Below are 15,118 nucleotides of genomic sequence, written 5' to 3'. Positions count from 1 at the left end.
CAGTGGGGAGCGCCATTCTTGTGGGGTATTTTGCGACAAAATTATCCACACCCACCGCCGCGCTATGAATTGTGGGATATATGGGACCACGAAGCGTTCACCGGACCACATTTGATATTTGGGGAAATCGACATTTGGAGTATGCATTTGAAGTACACTTCAAATTGGGACAGCAGTCGTCGCGTGACGTAATCGCACTCAAAATGCGTACTTCAAGCGTGCGGTCTCTTAATTGGGACACAGCCAACGTCACATTAGAAAGGTATAGTAATCATCCACAACTATTATAAGTTGATCCACAACATCATGAGTAGTGCACAGGTGTACCTCAGACTGCCCACAACAAAAGGCCACCCTGGAATGTGCAGTTTTTTGCGCTATTGGGGGTCTGGGGACCCAGAACCGGTCAGTATCTGGTGTGACCACCATTTGCCTCATGCAGTGCAACACATCGTCGCATGGAGTCTATCAGATTGTCAATTGTGGCCTGTGGAATGTTGGTCCACTCCACTTCAATGGCTGTGCGAGGTTGTTGGATATTCGTGGGAACTGGTACACGCTGTCGTATACGCCGGTCAAGCACATCCCGAACATGCTCAATGGGTGACATGTCCGGTGAGTATGCTGGCCATGCAAGAACTGGGACATTCTCAGCTGCCATCTGCCCTGAACAATGTGAACCATGATTCATCCGTGAAGCGCACACCTCTCCAACGTGCCAGACGCCATCGAATGTGAGCATTTGCCCACACAAGTCTGTTACGGCGACGAGCTGGAGTCAGGTCAAGACCCCGATGAGGACGACGGGCATGCAGTTGAGCGTCCCTGAGACGGTTTCTGACAGTTTGTGCAGAAATTGTTTGGTTGTGCAAACCAATTGTTCCAGCAGCTGTCTGGGTGGCTGGTCTCAGACGATCTTGGAGGTGAACCTGCTGGATGTGGAGGTCCTGGGCTGGTGTGGTTACACGAGGTCTGCGGTTGTGAGGCCGGTTGGATGTGCTGCCATATTCTCTGAAACGCCTGTGGAGACGGCTTATGGTTGAGAAATGAACATTCAATGCACGGGCGACAGATCTGGTTGACATTCCTGCTGTCAGCATGCCAATTGCACGCTCCCTCATTGCTTGTGGCATCTGTGGCATTTTGCTGTGAGACAAAACTGCACATTCCAGGGTGGCCTTTTGTTGTGGGCAGTCTGAGGTACACCTGTGCACTACTCATGATGTCAGATCAGCATCCTGATGTGGCACACCTGTGAGGTGGGATGGATTATCTCAATATAGCAGATGTGCCCACTACCACACATTTGGACTGATTTGTGACCACTGTTTGGGAGGGATGGTTATATTGTGTATCTGGAATGAATTTTAGGTCTCTACGTCCATCCCATGGGGAATGGGAGCAGTAACAAAGGTGTTGCGTTTATATTTTTGTTGAGTGTATTATCTGAGCTAAAAGTTTAAATCACCGTCAATTTCAGTCTTTTACGTGTGAAATAGATTCAGAGTTTGCCGAGATTTCTCATCATACAGAGGTCTGTTGGCTGAGTTGGGATAAAAATTCTCAATAGAGTTTTTGAGCTCAGCAAGGAAATCTGTCAGTTCATGGATATGGCATGTATGATGCGGTGAAGGCATTTCAAGTGAAGCTGTCACAAATGCACCAGTGCAACCTGCCTCACTTTCCCTGTTGCCAAGTAATGTTGAACCAAGTCAGCGGACTTTGCTGAACTGCACCTGTGCAGATTCAGATGGAGCTGCAGAGTAATGATACACTCAGGGAAAGTACGACACTGAATGGGCGCACAGTTTACTAGTTCCATTCCTGAAGCAACGCCCAGCTCCGTCTACATGCGGCTCCAACCTTGTGTATGCTTTCATTTATTTTTTCTGGGGTTTTTGGCAGCATGTTCATATTTCTAACTTGCATAATTTTGACAGGATATATTTTTATGAAGAGCAAAATATTTAAATTTAAAGTTTATTATTTTTAAGTTTATTTAATCTGGAATAATATTCCTGTCTGTTTTTATTCATATTTATGTTTAAAAACATTGTTTTAGTGTGTTCAATAAATGTTTATCTTGTTTGGCCCGCAACCTAAAGTGTGCCTTGAGTTTTGGCCCCCTGTGCAATTGAGTTTGACACCCCTGCTTTAAAAGGAAAAAGCTGAAAATTTAAATAGTTAAAAGTTGAAATGTGAATAGTTGATTTTTGTATTATATGATTTATTTATTACATTTTCTGTGGAGTGAATAAATAAAAGTATATTTACGGTGGCCCCTACAGACAAAGCAGCACATATAAACTTCAAAACACGTACAAAAGACAACAGAAGTACTCCAGGATGCTAGGCGCAGTGTTGAGCTTTTGTTACCTAGTGGCTACACAAGCACACAAACACTTAATGAGACTGTTGTGACTGTACCTGCAGCTCCCGTCTTCACCTCAGAGTAAACAGCACTCTGCTCTGGTTTATGATGCTTCCCTGTGAAGATGATCAGATTGTTGGACATAAGGAAATAATTAACTGTTAGATTTTTTAAAATGTTTATTTATTGTGTTTTTACATTACATTTACATTTATTAATTTTAAACTGCACATGTTTTATGTACTTACGCTTCTTTTCAAAGTTTTTAAGTTCAATAAGAGAGTATGTGACATCTTCATGTTCATCTGATCCTGAAATGTTCATATTTTAGTTACAGGATTGTAAACATTTCACATGGAATTAGTTTCATTAAATCAAAAACAAGTTTCTTCTCTAAATTCTCTGTGTTTTTCAACAAATATACTGCACCATTTCTGTTGTCTTCAACCGGCGTAACTGAGTCATAGATGTGATTGGTACCTAAAAAAAGACGAGCCAGGGTCAAATTAATCATTGAATAAAAAACTAAAGATTAAATAATTATGTTTAAGTCAAAACCAGGACTATGACATATTTTCAAACCATGTTGTTACTCTTTGTGTTGTTCTGATATGAAACAACAACATTGGATTCTTTCAGTCGACTTAAAGACACAATCAGGTTGTAAAATCCTGTTTATTTCTCATTTTATGTTCATGTGTCAGCTGGCTGTTTGGATGTTTGTCCAACTAGATTTTGACGAACGTTCTTTGAAAAGCTGCTGAGCACAAAATGAGCCTAAAAACTGTTCCTGTTAATTAAGACTGATTTTGAAAGTCAATATTAATAATGATAATAAAGATGGATTAAATACTGACCAGGATGAACAGAGTCGTACACATGAGTTTCATTCTGGTTGACTCCATGATTTGTGGAGGAGCCCAGACTGTGACTCTCAGACTGGATCGACCTAAAACAGGAAATAAACACAATAAACTCAAAAGTAACTGATGTTTGTTTAAAATAATAATAAAAAGTATTTTACCAACCTGGTGAAGCAGGAATCTGTGAAAGAGACAAATGTTATTACACATGTTTGTCATGTATAAATTGTTCCACTGATATTTTGTGTCATGAGATCAGAATACATGTATATTTGTGAATAATTAAAGTGTATGTAGTAAATAAACTCTCTAATACAGCATGAAAAGAAGAGGCTCTTACACTTGGACTGTCTGCAGCGATACAACAAGAGCAGGAGAATAATAATGAGAGAGACTCCACAAACCAGTCCAACCATCAACCACACAGGAGATGAAGAGCTGTCAGCTCCTGACACAGTTACTGTAACAACAAACAATAATGAATATTTCAGTGAGGTAACCAGGCAGGTCTGCTGGGATCCTTTCTAGGAAAATAAGGTTTGTATGCTAACAGACTTTCCCCTTGTTTCAGTTTCTTCCTGCTTCAAGATTCTTTTCATGCCATCATTCACCTCCAGTCAGACGCCTGCCACCTTGGATCATTACCCCCCTATTCACCACCACCGCTGCCCCCCTCAGAGCCTCTTCCTCACTTGCCTGCCTGCCCATCGTTCAACAGTTTCCACAGACCTCTGCTTTATCCTTTACCCCCAGCTAGTCTGGACTCCAAGTAAGGCATTGTTGCAGCCACTTTATGAACACTCTCTGTCTTGTCACATTCCCTCAGATTTCCTGCCCTAACTGTTCTCTCCTCTCCCACAGATCTGCCACCCTCACGCTGTTATGTCCGCTCCTCTGGCCTGTCTCTCTCACCTCAGTTAAGATGTTTTTGTAGGACTCACTCATTAAGTTTAGGTTCATTTATGTTTTGTTCTTGTTGACTGAGTCGAAGTTTGCAATATGTTGTGTTAAATTATTTATCCTTTGTGTGAATAAAGAAACTGACTGATTACATCCTCTGCTGTTTTCACTTGAGTCCTGAATCACAACGATATTAAACCTGACAATATAGAAATATTACATAATAGTTTTATAAAGTTCTGACTAAATAGACCCAGATGGATTTAAACATTAAAAGAGATAATATCATGTTATTTCTCAAGCATGAAATCCATTAAAATCCATCACGTTTTGATCCTGCTCACCTTTAACTGACATCCAGCTCTGTGCTGACTCTCTTCCTGAGTACTGACACTTGTAGAAACCTTCATCAGACTTTGACACTGCAGAGATCTTCAGCTCCCCTCGGGGATCATTTTCAATAAGTTTGTCATTGTGATAGAAAAACACATTGGAAAGTATTTTTTGTGTTCTCAAACTGCAGCTCAGACTAACAGAAGCTCCCTCAGTCACAGGATGAACAGGACTCACCAGGATAGGAACATCATCTGTGAAACAATCACACACAATTGTTTCAGTCACATCAGCTGGTGCACACTTTTAGAAAAAGCTGTGAGTCGTGTCTCATGATCTACATGCAGACCTGGTTTTCTGAGTGATTATGAGGACTGGAAATATAGTTGGGATGTTCCCTGCAGGAGTCAAATTACTGATGGTGACATTATTGAATGGTTGAAGGTGAAATTGTAAATGTTTGTATGTTTGTGTTATTTTGCATGATGTGTTTCACAAATTTCTCTGAATTGAGACATTAAAGGTTCATCTAATATGACGACAGAGATGTTGAGCTTTGTTGAGTTTTATTCTGACAGAGAAAATAAAAAATACTGTTGGCAAATTATGACAAACTGGATTATGAAAGGATGAAGAGAAATTAGACCAACATCCAAGAATATTTTGATGCTTTGTTGCCTGAAATTGTCTGAAATTCTCATTTTTGTTTGTTTTGCCACATAGAATTACTTCACATACAGCAAAGCTGAGACAAATGTTCATGTGACGTCTAAATCATTCAGATCCAAGAAGTAAATGTATAATAACATACTCTGTACAGTGATGTTGACTGCACTGCTGAACTCTCCTGATCCAGACTCACACCAGTACACTCCAGTATCTGACTTTGATGTGTGGATGTTACATGTGGATCCAGTCATTCTCCTACAGTCAGAGAGTCGGCCGTCCTCAGAGAACTTCCTCACTCTCCACTCAGTGAAGTTTCCCTCACAGGTCAGTGAGACAGAGTCAGAGGTGAAGTGTTGCACTCTGTCAGGACTCACTGTGAGAGACGCTGCTGAATGAACATCTGGAAACAACATGCAGTGAAGAGACAAAGCTCACAGATGTTAGGATTCAAAATATCACAGTGAAAATATTTGTTTGTTTGAAGCTTTGGTTTTGAAAATCAAATTTAATAGTTCAATATGATAAAGTGTTTGTTTGGTGAGACAACACTGAGTCTGACAACAAGCCCTGAATCACACAGACAGTCAAATCAATGGAAAACAAAGGAGCCGAATACTGACATGTTTAAGATGATCTAACCCACATGCTTTATCTGCTGGCAGCTCATGTAGAGCTTGGTACACGTCATGTGACATCATGAGCTTTGAGTCATCACTCTCAGCATCATCCACCTGATACAGATCACTCTGAACACACTTCAGTCATTTGCTGTAATGTTTCTGTCATAATTCTGTGATATTGTCTGTTTCACAGATTCCTTCTACAGTGAGATATTTTGCAGCAGCAGGACCAAAACTAAAAACCTTTGAAGTATATTTTAAATGAACAATAACAGCAGCTGTTATTTGTGACGTCTTCTTCTAGCGTCCATCTGTAGTCAGTGTTTGTCTTGTATTTGTCAGAGCTGTTAACCTGCCTGCTGACATCTTTGTTTCTTTATTGTCTACTGTCGCTCCAACAACAGTATGCGACACAGGAGCATGCAAAACAGTTTTGAGGCAGCCACCTAAGAACTTCTGGTGGCAGTTTGTTTGTTAATTAGTTAGTTTGTTTGCTTGCTTGTTTTAATCAATTTTAAATCATGCCTTTTATCTGTTTTTGTTTCTAATGTCTCTGTAAAGCACTTTGAATCACCTTGTTGTTGAATTGTGCTATACAAATAAATTTGCCTTGCCTATTAACTATATTTGACTTTTTTATCTGAACACCTACCTGAGCACCAAACAAAGAGTCTTAACTGTGTAAATCCTGTCTGTGCACTAAGTAAAAATAATCAGTACAAACAGTAACATGAGTTTAAATATCAAAACATTTAAAATCTCATAGATGTCTTTTGTTTTTCATGTTATCTCATTAAATAAAAACTGAAAAATAAGAAAAGGAAACAAGGAAATTCAGTTTGGTTTGATCACAGAGAGAAAGGAAAATATTCAGTTCAGTTCTTCTTTTTGGGAGTTTTAATTTATACAGAGATAAATGGTTGTCATGGAAACGAGATTTTAATGGTCTAAATCTTAGTGAATAAAAATGATGAGCTAACATGAGCTCATTGAAAGGACAGAGAGAAACAAACTGACCTGCAGACCAGACAAACTTTGGTTGACTGTGATCAGTGTGATACTCTGGGTCTCCTCTTCCAGCTCTGCACACATATCCTGCTGTGTGTGTCTGTCCATGAATGATGTAGGAGTTGTTTGCAGTCCTATTGCCATCAGGTAGCAGCTCATAACTGTAGGATTTCTCTGATAGACCAGGAACAGCTTTATACCAGTAGAAGCTCCATCCTGCAGACGGATGTTCAACCTCACAGTTCAGAGTTACTGAGGCTCCAGGACTCAGCCATGATGGAGACACAGTGAGGACAGGACGGGGTTCATCTGTTCAACAAAGATTTTCTCTCAGTGAACATGTAGTACAGTCTCTGAACAGTGAGCTCAGTTTATACAAAGAATAATAATCTCAGTCTATATGAACAGAAACACATTTTACAAAGTGTTCAAACAGCTTAAAGCAAACATGACTTACTGTCAGAAACTGTCAGTGTGACTGAATCACTCCACTCTGTTGTTTTACGCTGTGAACTTTTCATTCTGCCCTTACAGCGATAGTTTCCACTGTTGGATGATGAAGCAGAAATAATCCTGTATTCATTTAGATTTGGAGGTTTTCTGATGCTGTTTGTTTCCCACTCATAATCCCACTCAGTGTCTCCTCCATGGATCTCACATCTGACAGTGATCGTCTCTCCTCTGTATATCTCAGACCAGTTTGGATACAGAGTCACAACAGACCTGTTTGACACTGTTAATGTTCAAGAAAGTACAATAAAAACACATGAAAGACAAAAGGTTCAGTTACCATCAGATGTAGTGTTTTGTAGGAAGTTACATTTACACTCACCAGTTGTGTCAATCCTGACTGACTGACTCAACTCTGTGTAGTAAACTGGTTCTCCTCTTCCTCCTCTGCACCAGTAGATTCCTCCCTCTGAGACACTGATTTGTTCATTTGTCACAGGTTGATAAGATTTGCCATCTGTGTACCAGTAGTATTTCCATCCATATGATGATGATGATGATGATGATGATGATGGGCTCACAGAGCAGGTCAGGGTCACACTGCCCCCTACTGGAACAGCTGTCCTATCAGCTCTCAGTTCAGCCTTTGGTTTGGCTGCAGTTCAGTTTAGAACAAGAACATAAAAGTAAAAATGACTGAATCAGAACAATTTAAAGATGGAAATATGTAAATGATCAAATATCACAAAACCATAGTTGAGATAAAACAAACTGTGCCACAAAAAATATTCTGTATTTCTGTTTTGATCAAAACAGTGAATTTGTTTTATTTACTTTTGTGTATTTTAATTTATTACATACATGCACATTTCAAATAATTAATTTGAAGCATGACTGAGTTTATTGATCAATAATGAGGAAGCAACCCAGGTCAATATGATCTGATTGTATTTTGAACATGTGAGAATTGCTCCTAAATGAGTGTGAGCAGTTATCATTTCATTGGTGTTGTTCTTTACTTTTGTTTTTGGTGTATTGGGATTTGGTGAGTCACAGTTGGTTTTCTTTGGTGTCAGTTAGCACGTTATGTCCTTGTGTTCTTTACTAAATCTGATGTTGAAGCCTCTGATAGCTAAGATGAGACCTAGTAAGGTTGTTTTATATTCTTTTGCTGTGGAAGCTGACATTTCCTGTCGCACAGATGTGTTTAGACCACACTAATATGCACAGTCAACTTCACCAATGCCATTACAGGGAGCAGTTTGGATGTGATTTCCAGCTGAGCTGTTAGGAATGCTGGAATAAGACTTCAGTGTTTGTGTTGCAAAACAGATCAGGTTTATTAGCCGAGTGCAGATCTCAGAACTGAAATCTGAGACTGTTGAACCTTGATGGTGATCCACACCTAGGAGATCTGAACCTCCACTGAAATCTTCTGTTCCTGCTGGATCAACTCATATTCCAGAGATCAGAAAACTGACTCACACTTCTGAACTTTGATACGACGCCACAATAATCTCTGTTACTGCGACACACAGAGGATTTAATCCAAGAACTGATTCCACACCAGACTGTGACTGTGAAAGGTTTCTCTGTAAATCTGTGGACAGCTGATTTTGTGCTTTCAGTGTTGTAATTCCATTCATTGTGTTGGTGTTGTACTGGTAACTCACTGTGTTACTGATTATTCCTAACCAGCCACTCTGCAGGTCTAGTGAGTAAACTGAGCCGACTTATATTGATCAAAGTTTGAAGAGCAGCTGAAAGAAAGCTGGTTAACCCTGAAGGAGCTAACACAGGTTAACAAGTAGTTAACATAGATAAGAGTTCAAACTAACCTGAACTAGACAGAAAGAGAGATTTTTACATATTGCTGTTTAATTTTATTTAAATATTTTATTCTGGTTTTCAGATGCATAAATTAATGTAAACTGGAAACTGATTGTATATTTCTGTGTCTTCTGTTTCCCACCTACAAGTTCAAAGTTCACCCTGGTCCTGGTATGTATTATTGGTTATTGGTTGTTATTTTATTTTAATTTTAATTTTGTTTTATCTTTAGTGAAGTATTGAGTTTTCCCATGTACCATGAATGCACCGCTGCACTGCTCATGTTAACTTTCTTTCACTGCAGCTCTCTGCAGGCAGCAAGGTAAATTTCTCTGTATATTGCACTGTGTTTAAAGGGTAAAAGAACTCCATGAAACGTAGTTTTGAGCACTGATTTTGTTTTGCAGATGCACAAAACTGCTGTGGTGGGGTGGCTGTAGCTCAGGAGGGTTGGTGGTTCGATCCCTGGCTCCCCTATTTTGCATGCCAAATATCCTTGGGCAAGATACTTATGGCGTATGAATGCGTATGATTGATATTTAGAAAGCACTTAAAGTATAGATAGTAGTGCTTGTGTGAATGGGTGTGTTGTATAGAGCGCTTTGAGTACTCCAGGAGAGTAGAAAGAACCAGTCCATTTACCATGTGGAACTTGCAATCCTGTAACGTGTTGAGCTACAGAGTTCATGTATTGTGTGAGCAATAAATTAACTCCGGTGAGTCTCTGATTGTGCAAATTAAATTTGATTCACAGTCCGGTTTCTAATTTATAAAACTTTATAAAACAGCTTCTATGTGATTGTAGAAGCTGTTAACGATGTCTTCGATGTGTTAGCCCTGTAAAAAATATGCTAGTGTATCCACATGTGCTACCTTTGCAGGTGCAAGTGTTGCATTTTGAGGAGAATTTCATTTTGAGGAAAGAAAAGCTAAATTTGAGTGAACAAAATTAATTGCTGCGTGCAAAAATGTATTTCAGTGTTTGCTGTTATCCACACATACCCCAATAGCAGCCCCTTTTGCTCTGTTTTTGCATTTGCGTTTGCTCGCAATGTGTTGCTTGCGCTTCTCAACATTTCTGCCCAGCGCGTTCAGATCGATAGTATCGATCCCAAGTCGGCATCGGTATCGGATCGATACTAGCCTGGTGAGATTGATTCTTTACTTTACAAACTCTGCTTGTTTGCTATGCTGTGCTTTCGGCAAAAACGAAACAACCAGGTCACTGGACTCACCGCTCCTGTGACAGCGGAGAGCACTTTGCTCCCTCTTCCCTCACTTTCGGTGTTGCTGACATGTCATGTGACTTAGACACTTTGGGGGTTGTTAAGTTGTTTACATATTAATTATATTTTTTTGTTTTTGTGAATTTTAATTGTAATTTTTGTATTAGTTTATCAACAGTATTTGTTTTAATTTGTTTACTGGTTTGCGTGCACTTAAGATTTAAAAAAAAAAAAAAAAAAAAGGATCACCACCACGGCAGACCTGATGGCATTTTCATGCTTCGCAGCATCATTTATTCTTACAATAATCACATAGTTGCTGTAACAGTACATTCAATGGCTGCAGCTCTCCCGCTGGCAGCCATACACATCACCACCACCAAACCTGCAGCGGAATCGCAGAACACGCCCTGCCACAAAACAGCCAATCAGAATTTTTTGCATCCTTTTTTTTTGCCTGTCCCGTTTGGCTCTTTTGCCATCAGAATTATTGTCTAAAGGCAAAGAAAGACACCCAACGGATTTACTTTACCAAATTGACCATCCCAGCCTTGCCATAATGGTCCATTTGAGTCACCTTTTGTTTATTTTATTTTCACTTGCTGAATACGGGACAGACTTGACTGGGGGAAAGAAGGGGAGAAAGAAAGAGGGAAAGAGAAACAGCTGAGAAGAGGGACGGGGGAGAAGGGCAAAAAACAAAAACCAACAGAATGGGCAGGAAAAAAAAAGAAAGAAAAAAAAATGCATATATCGATCACCTGGATCACCTGTTGAGAAAGAAAAAGGAAAACAAGCAGAAGAGAAGAAGAGTAATAGAATAAACAACATCACAATGCCGCTCTTTCGGCTCCGAACCGGCTCTTCAGGTTGTTTTGTTGCTTTAATTAATTTTTATCTCTAAAAAGAGCCGGAAATCCCATCACTACTGGGTGGACCAATTACAATACATCCCTATTGAGATGAAAAGGAACACAGTTTGTCCCGTACTTCAGCTAGAATGAATGTTTTTCCTATCCGGTTGTTCAGTGATGACGCGACGAATCCTACTTCCGGGCCTAAAGTAGTCTGCGTTTAATATAGCTTTTGTGTTGTTAACATGTTTAATGTTATGTATTTTCTTCTATTTGATCTCAAAAAGCTCCTAAAACAGTCAGTGATCACTGTTGACCTCCCTCGCTTTTATTACCGCTAATCATTTATTTAAGCTCAGTTTTTAAAACCTTAGGATGTAATTACAGCCCAGCCCATGCAGCAGTATATGAATGGCTAACCTCGTATTGTGGATGGATTATCTCAGTTGTTCTCCTGGCTGAAGTTTGGTCCTTTTACAGCATCCTGCCATGCGATTACATTTGTTCCTGACCACCGAGAACACTCACGTTAACTTTTATCGAGTGGAAAAAAAGTTAGCTTGTTTATATTATGCTAACATAGCTGTGTCGCTAGCGGTCACGTAGCACATCATTATATACCAGCTAGCCCAACTTCAGTAACCCTACAAACGTCACTGCGGTTTAGTTTTCTGTCTTCATTTATGCTGGAAGTGATAGCAGAGCTGTACGTTTTAATTTGTTTCCAAAACCCCGCAGTCAGGACATGCTATATTGTATTTAGATAGAAGCTAGCGAGCTAACTCCCTGCTAACTTCTAACTCCGTTAAATGTCATAAATTCCGTTTTAATCGATGCCTGGATGTTAAACTCAATTGTTACACCTGGTAGAGCAGAACGCTGATCATTTTGTTAAAGATGAAAGACTTTAGACAGTTTTTCAACTCTCAGTAATGCCATAGTGATCGTTTGATATATGGACCTGCAGCGGAGTTTAGACCCAGACACGGCTAGTGACGTCAGACTGAACAACCGGATAATACCTGGTGGTCTAGTCAATACACGGGCAGATTTTTGGACGGCACACTTGGGATGTCATTGTCCTCCATTGTCCATGATTACATTCATTGCAGAGAAACAAGCACAGGGCTCTCACTGATTTAGCGTTATGACTAATTATATATTTTCATGTACTTTATATTTGTTTTTTAGTTGAGGACATTTTAGGAGGACACTGCAAGTTACACAATTACGCAGTGAATTGGTGTTTATTATTATTATTATTATTATTATTATTATATCTACAAGAGTTTTGTTGTTGGTCTTATCATTTTATTTTGTTGTATTTATCCGCGACACGCTAAGGCTGGTCCGTGAAAATATTGTCTGACATTAAACCAATTTGTGGCACAAAAAATGTTAGGGACCGCTGATCTAAGTGACTTATATATTATGTTTAACCCGAGTAGGGAAAGACCACAGGGGGGGGGGTTGAAAACAATGTGCGGGAGCCTTGACCAGCCGGTCAGCTGGTGGGTAACAGGCATCTCTGAAAACGTTAGAGCACTTTTACAAATATGCGATGTTTTGATAAATCGAGCAGATTTTTGAAGTTTACACAGCAACATTCTCACCTGAAAATATTGTAAAAGTTTATTTTGTGATCCAGACAGAGTAATATTTTAAACTCCGCCACTCTGCGTTCTTCTGCCACTGCCTCGTTTGAGTTTTGGATGAAATGCATTCTGGGATATTTGCCTGGGTTTAGCTACAGCAGCTAGTGAGCTGATTAGAGACCAAAACAGCCAATCAGAATTTTTTGCATCCAAGTCTGTGATTGGTTGGTTTTGTGGCACAAATATAAAAGCATGCAGAAACAGTTGAACGCGCAGGGGTAGAAATGTTGAGAGCGCAAGCAACACATTGCAAGCAGGTCCGTGATCTGAACAAGAGCAAATGCAAAAACTGAGCGAGAAGGGCTGCTGTTGTGTGTGTGTATGGATAATTGCAAAATTATGGATATGGATAATTGCAAACACTGAAATGAAGCAGCAATAAATCTTTGTTCATTCAAATTTAGCTTATCTTCGCTCAAAATAAATTTCTCTTCCAAATGCAACACTTGCACCTGCAAAAATCTTTTATACGTGCGCTTAAAATAGTGGCACAAAAATAACGCCATAGCTTACATGTGAGGTTTTAACTAACTCTCCATTGGAAACACTTTTCATGGTTTATTCGATTTGCACTGAAATGTATTTTTATTGTTGGTATATTGGTATTGGCCAGTAGGGATGGGTACCGATATGGGTTCTGACAAAAAAATAAAAATATAAGAGGCTTTTGGACAAAGTTTGTGTTCTCCATTCTTTAAGCAACGGTTTGAGCACCGTTTAAGCACCAGCACGTTTCAAAAGTAACGGTTTGGCACCGGATAAAACCTAAATGATACCCATCCCTATTGGCCAGTAAGAACTGTATAGATGATATCTAAAGAAAAAATATAACACTTAGAGGAATTTGATTTTACTCTTCTTTTAATTCATACAAATGAGATACAGGGAAAATTAGTCGGTAGCAGGGCCTTTTTTAGCCAATTTTTGGGGGTGCTGAAGCAAAATCCTTTTTTTTTTTTAAACAATATTTGCTGTTTGTTTGACACACTACTAAAAATATATAAAAAAAAAAAACATACAGCACTTGGTTGAGACGTAATATTTTAACAACAAAAGTATAGATACCGCCCCTCTCTCAAAATGGTTTGTTCCAGCTCGCCTTTCCCCTGCTCTGACTCTAGCGCCCTTTCTGCCAAACCGAATGTGGCTGAGACGCAGCGGAGCGGAGGTGTAAGTGCCTGGCTTAAAACAGGACATATTAGCTGCATTTAACCATCAGTTACTCTTTATATAGTTAGGTAGGAGTCAGACCATGTTTCTTTTTAACTGAAAAACATTACACCAGGTAACCTGCAGGGTTGAAAACGTGTTTCCCGACGTTTGCTACCCTACAATGCGTCCTGCTCTGTAGTAAAATCAGCAACATTTGACCGTCCTGTTGCTCCATTGAAATGTATACAGCCTATTTAAAATCTAAAACTTAAAATTGTCTGTAGCCTGCTGTTGTTACCACTGTCCTGTTTGAAATGGATACTAACTAGCTAACTGACTGGGTGCCCATTAACCTTATATGTTACTGTGTGTATGTGCGTGTGTGTACGTGTACAGAGAGACAGCCAGGTTCATAATGGATATTAGGACGTTTTCAACAAAAAAAAAAAAAAAAAAGGAGCCACATTCAGGTAAAAGTGTAAAATCAAATGATCCATCAATCAAGAATAATGTTGGTCTAGTGTTTCAATATTTATATCTTTTATTAGATGTTCATGTGGTTTGGTTATTTGCCTTTTGGTTGAAAGTACACTGAGAGAGGACTTCTTGTTAGGGATCTTAATAGTATTTTTTTCATATTAATGTAATTTTTTCATCTAATTGAATCTATTTATGTATGATTGTCAGTCCAAAGAGGGAGAGAGGAAAGAGGGGAACGTGAGGAGAAAGTACAAGGTCAGGAAGAACCAGGTAAGAAAACAGACAGGGAACAGTGACAGGCAAAACAGAAACTGTTAAACTGACAAAGAGAAAAAAACTAATTTTACTCATAAAATCTGGAAGTTGTGTTCTCCTGATATTAAAGATGCTAAACAGAATCTGCAAAACAAATTGTGTTGAAACATTTTTTGAACACAACATTATAATTGATTGGGGAGATTAAAATTAATGATATATTTTTATGTGGTTCAGTCACAACTCTACTAAAACCTCAGGTAATAATAGATTGGGCCAACTTTTGGACCGTCCAGTTGTCTGAGTGACTGCCGCAGTACGTACAGAGCAGAGTGCTCTGTTTATATTCTAAAGATGTTTTAAGCTAGCTTGTTTCAAAGATTCTGTACAGCAGCTTTAAATATTTTCCACAAGCACACATAGAGGCTCCTGACTACGGCAGTAATGCTCCG

At 39.3% G+C, this 15,118-nt stretch overlaps 1 pseudogene; it reads right to left on the bottom strand.

Moving 5' to 3' along the window:
• The window catches only part of LOC146674917 (obscurin-like), a 170,103-nt pseudogene that overhangs the window by 2,314 nt on the left and 152,671 nt on the right, over positions 1-15,118 (bottom strand).

The sequence above is a fragment of the Rhamphochromis longiceps genome, linkage group LG3 (genome assembly GCF_057381845.1).
Source record: "Rhamphochromis longiceps isolate RC_006_pf linkage group LG3, R_longiceps_female_GT1.1, whole genome shotgun sequence".
NCBI classification, from domain to species: Eukaryota; Metazoa; Chordata; class Actinopteri; order Cichliformes; family Cichlidae; genus Rhamphochromis; species Rhamphochromis longiceps.
This window is presented reverse-complemented; position numbering and strand designations above follow the sequence as displayed.